Source organism: Piliocolobus tephrosceles, chromosome X (genome assembly GCF_002776525.5).
Source record: "Piliocolobus tephrosceles isolate RC106 chromosome X, ASM277652v3, whole genome shotgun sequence".
Lineage (NCBI taxonomy): Eukaryota > Metazoa > Chordata > Mammalia > Primates > Cercopithecidae > Piliocolobus > Piliocolobus tephrosceles.
Window position 1 is genome coordinate 1,235,917 of NC_045455.1, and position 5,391 is coordinate 1,241,307.

General features: G+C 44.2%; 1 protein-coding gene and 1 long non-coding RNA gene across 2 annotated transcripts in view; both read right to left on the reverse strand.

Annotated features, from left to right (window-relative positions):
* The window catches only part of LOC116418596 (guanine nucleotide exchange factor DBS-like), a 149,393-nt gene that overhangs the window by 109,864 nt on the left and 34,138 nt on the right, over positions 1–5,391 (reverse strand). The gene's annotated exons all lie outside the window — the stretch shown is intronic.
* LOC111546337 lies at positions 1,041–3,086 on the reverse strand. The gene is made up of 4 exons (XR_002732750.2): positions 3,025–3,086; positions 2,757–2,873; positions 2,468–2,621; positions 1,041–1,908 (listed from the first exon to the last, which is right to left on the reverse strand). It is a non-coding gene; the product is annotated as an uncharacterized LOC111546337 (long non-coding RNA).

Below are 5,391 nucleotides of genomic sequence, written 5' to 3' on the forward strand. Positions count from 1 at the left end.
TTTCTTTCTTTCTTTCTTTCTTTCTTTCTTTCTTTCTTTCTTTCTTTATCATGAATGTGTGTTAAATTTTGTCAAATACTTTTTCTGCACTGGTTGATATGATTATATTATTTTTCTCCATTAGTTTATTAATATGGTAGATTACACTGATTAATTTTCAAATATTGATCCAGCTTTGCATCCTTAGTATAAACCTAAACTTGGTCATGGTGGATAAATCTTTTTACCTATTGCTTAAATATATTTACCAATATTTTGTTAAGGGCTTTTGTGTTATATTCATGAGGGATATTGGTCAGTAGCTTTCTTTCTTGTTTTTGTCTGGTTTTGGTGTCAATGTAATACTGGCTTCATGAGATGACTGAGAAGTATTGCTTCCTCCTCTATTTTTCGGAAAAGATTGTGTAGAATTGGTGTTAGTTTTTTAAATGTTTGGTAGAATTCTTTAGAAAAACCATCTGGGCCTGAAGATTTCTTTTTTGAAATTACTAATTTAATGTATTTAATAGCCATAGGGCTATTCAATGACCTACTTCCTGTTGGGTGAGTTGTGGTAGTTTGTGCTTTTTCAGAAAGTAGTCCAACTTGTCTAAGTTGTCAAATTAATGTGTATACAGTTGTTTGTAGTTTTTCCCCTTATTATCCTTTTGATGTCTGCAGAGTCTGCAGTGATACCTCTGGGGAGTCTCGCTCTGTCACCCAGGCTGGAGTGCAATAGCACAATCTTGGCTCACTGCAACCTCCGCTTCCCAGGTTCAGGCAATTCTCCTGTGCCTCATGAGTAGCTGGGACTACAGGTGCATGCCACCATGCCTGGCTAATTTTTGTATTTTTAGTAGAGACGGGGTTTCACCATATTGGTCAGGCTGGTCTTGAACTCCTGACCTCAGTTGATCCACCCACCTTGGCCTCCCAAAGTGCTGAGATTACAGGCATGAGCCACCACGCCCAGCCACTTTTCTGTTTTATTTCCTTGATTTCAGTTATTTCCTTCCTTCTGCTTTTTCTTTGGGTTTATTTTGCTCTTCATTTTCTAGAGAGGTAGAAAAGAGGCTCCTGAGGTAGAAGCTGAGATTGATTTGAGACTTTTCCTATTTTCTAATGCATGCATTTTAGTGCTAAAAGTTCCCCTCTCAGTACTGCTTTAGCTGTGTTCCATAAATTTTGATATGCTGTATTTTCATTTTCCTTGTTACAAAGTGGCAAAAAACTTTACTGAATTGTGCCCATGTTCTAGGACTTTGTGGAAGACAGAGCTTAAGAGTAATGATTTGGCAGAAGAAATCTCTAAGCAGAAAAGTATTCAGAATAGTTTTCCTTAACTGCTTATGGTAAAATTTGAGAACAGAAAATTATTTAAGGACAAAATTTATAATTAAAAGGGAAGCAGAATATAAAGATTTGAAAATTCTCAGCTTGGACATGTAAAGAACAACAAAGAGTATTTAGGGAAGAAAACCAACGGTGTGGCCTAGTTTCATAAGGAGATTAGCATGGATAGAAGGAAGCCTGGTGTTATTCATAAAGATTATGAAATAATGAATCCAAGGGCATTTCGGAGATCTTCAGGGCTACCATGCCCAACACAGCACAGAACAGTTTAGGGAGAGAAGCCCAGGACACCCACGCAACCTCACTGCCCACAGCCATCTGAGGTCTCTATTCTCCACATTCTGGCGCAGCATTCCTTGGTCACACAGCTATAGCTCAGGTGTCCAGAGGACACAAGCGGTGATCCTTGGCAGAGTCCACGTGGTGCTAATTTTGCAGGCACAAAGAGTGCAAGAGCTGTGGGGGCATGGCTTTCTCCTCCACCCAGATTTCAAAGCATGCTGTGGATAGCCTGGGTGCCCCGGCAGAGTCTTGTTGCAGGGACAGAGCCATCCCAGAGAGTCTCCACCAGTGCGGCTGTGGAGGTAGGGCCACCCCTGAGACTCCAGACCTACCGAGCCACCAGTGTGTAGCCCTAGCCTGGGAGAACTGCTGAGGTGAACTGAGCCAGCAACCCATGGGGGCAGGGCTGCCTGAGACCTGGGGCGGCCAACCCCAACCCAGGTGTCCAGAAGGTGGGGCATAGAGTCAAAGATAATTCGGCAGCCTCAAGATTTAATGTTGCTTGCCTTGTTGAGTTTTGGACTTACTTGGGGCCTGTTACTCCCTCTTGCCTATTTTTCCTTTTGGAAGGGAAATGTCTGTCCTATGCCTGTCCCACCATTGCACTGTGGAAGCCCAGAACGTGTGCAATTTCACAGGCCCACGGCTGGAGAGGAACATGCCTCAGATGACTTGTGCCTTGAGTCTCACTCATACCTTATTTAGAGGAGAATCTGGAATTTACATTTTTGAATCGGCTTTGGAATAAGCTAAGACTTTTGGGGTACTGGGATGGAATAAATGTATTTTGCATGTGAAAAGAACATGTATTTTGGGGAGCTGGGGGTGGAATGCTATGGCTTGAATGTGTTACCTCAAAAATCACATGTTGAAACCTAATAGCCAGTGCTGTGAACAGGCGGGGTCTTTGGTAGGTGGTTAGGCCAAGGGCTCCTCCTGAACAGTCTTCACTGGCCCTCTCACCTTCCACCCTGTGATGCTGGCTCCTTGATCTTGGACTTCTCAGCCTTGAGAACCATGAGGAAATAAATTTTAATAAATTACCCAGTCTGTGATGTTTTGTTATAGCAGCACAAACGCACCACAGTAGACAAGCCCCGCATCTAGAATGCAGAAGACCAAAAGAAGCCCTGGGAACTCACCATCCTGCCACTGCTCCCTGGGTCCTGAGGCCTGTGACTGTTCTGCCTCCTCCTCCCACTCTCAGAGTTGTCCTGTGTGTGCCTCCTACATTGAGTCCAGGGTTCTTTGTTTTACTCCTGAAAAGAGCAAGAAAAAGTATGCCTGTTCCACCTTCCTGGGATGAAGTCTTTTGCGGGTTAGTTTCTAAAGTAAAGCCACGGGATATGCATCCTCGCAGTGCCTCTTCTGACTATGAGTCCTAATACACTTTTTATTCAGGTTCTCTACCTGAATTCATTCAAAGCGAAGTCCTAAGACAACAAGGAGTGTTAGGTGTCAGCTTCACCACCTAAGAGGAAAACAATGACCTTGAGGAAACCTCATCTGTGACACCCATTTTCGTCACAGCAAAGTCTCAAGGGGCTGGATCAGCAAACACAGAACTCTAAGTCCCTCTGAGCCCTCTGGAATACAACCCCGATTGGTCTTTGTAGTTCCCACTTTCAGCCCATTTGTACAATGTTTAATATCCTATAGTAAGGCATGTACTTCAATATAGGTTTCAAAAATTAAACAAAGCAATATGTTAACTCACAGGTAACTAGCCAGTGATGATCTCATGTGGGTCACAACCACACGTGTTTTATTTATTTAGGGATTAAAATTACTATAGTTTCTTTTCTTATCAGAAAGGGAGAAACATTATCTTTAGTCATATGTATTTCTTGAAGGATCTTGGATAGTTTTAGTTAGAATACTTTGGCAGGGTGGCAAAATGATGCTTCCTACATAAATTTTGACTTTTCAAATAAAAAGATGATAAAGCAAAAAGTGATTTAAACATTTTAGCGTAAGTTATCAAAAGCTCTAGAATTTCAACAAATACAAATGGAAGAGAGTTTAAAATTTCAAGGAGAAATCTTCTCAAAACATGATACCCCAGAAGAGCCCGGGCTCGTGTGCTGATGAGCTCAGGTTTCCGGTCTGAACATGCGGCAGCTCCTCACCTGTCTGAAGCCATATGGAAGCCACAGGGACAGTCCCAAAGAGAACAAGAAAATTAGAAGAATAAAGTACACAGCACAAACCCGTCTCTCCATGGACCCCTCCTCATCAATTCACCATCTACACGTTACTTCTGTACATCTATGATGAATGTCAGTGCCAACCCAATTATTGCTTTTGACAACCTCACTTACCAAAGGTACACACTGTGCCAGGCACACTTTATCATTCTCCCACTAGAGAGAACTGCCATGATACAAGATGCCATCCCATTTCACAGACCAGTGCATAAGGCCATGTGAGCAGCCAGGCCTGTGTCCCACTCACTGCGTCTTCCTGCTCAGTAGGGCAGGAACTGCTGCTCAAGGTCAAAAAGGCATCCCAGAAGAATGGTGCCATCACTGCAAAGCAGTCACTACTTTAAACAAATCTCACGAAAAAAGATCCCAAAGATAGTGACTCAAAATAATTTCTTTATATAATAAGCACTTTAAAAAACATTAATAGACTTTATATTTTAAAGCAGTTTTAGGTTTTACAGAAAAATTGAGCAGAAAGTACAGGGAGTCCTCATATACTTCCCCTCCGCCCTGCTTCCTCCCACAGGTATTATAACTTCTTGCATTGGTGGCCCATACATTACGATTTGATACATCATTATTAACTAAAGCATATCATTTACTTGAGGGTTCACGCTTCCTGTTATGCAGGGTTTTTTTTCGGTCTAGAGAAGTGCATAATGTCATGGATCATACAGAATAGTTGCACTGCCCCAAAACTCCCCTATGTGATAAGCACTTTTTAAAATCAAAAAGGCGATGGAACATTCTGTATGACACTGCAATAGTAGATATGTATATAGAGCACCAAGAGTGAGCTTAAACAGCAGCTCCAGGCAGGACACCACTCCCTTCAGGGCCCACCCTGCACCATCTTCCTCAAATGTTTTATAGAAAAAAAAAAAAAGTAGTAGTGCTTAATTGGCATTGCATAGATTTTCTTAAGAGCCAGGACTAATATAAAGTGATTTCAAAGCTTCCATTAGGACACCACGAACGCTGGGCCCACAGTGGTGGCATCAGGCAGACCCTGCTCCCTTCTGCACAGAGCTTGCAGAGAAACCCCAGGCAAGCAGGGTGGAGGGGCTTCCTTACGACGCTGATTCCCTGGCTGTTTCAGACGTTCAGGGCTGGCAGGACAGGACTGACAGATTAACAGCTCTTCTGTGGCTTAGCACTGGTGGTGCATGGCCTTTCTGACACTCATACTAGGAATGCGACTCTTGAGCAGGCGGCATCCTGCAACTCCACAGAGAGACCCAGGTGTTCACCCAGGCGAGATGGAGCAGTCACAACGTCGGTGCTGCCTCCAGACACCGGGGCATACACCCGTTGTAGGGATCGGCTCAGTCTGCGAACCCCACTCATGACTGGGCCAGAGCAACCGATTCCCAGTAAATGCGCGTCATGAGCTTGCTCTTCACCCGGGACCCTCCTTCACAGCCAGGGACTCTTCCCTCCCCTCACAGCCCAGGAGCCTCCCTTCATAGTCCAGGACCCTCCCCTCACGGCCTAGGATCTTCGATTCCCATCACGGTCCGGGACCCTCCCCTCACCCGGGACCCTCCCCTCACAGCCCGGGACCCTCCCC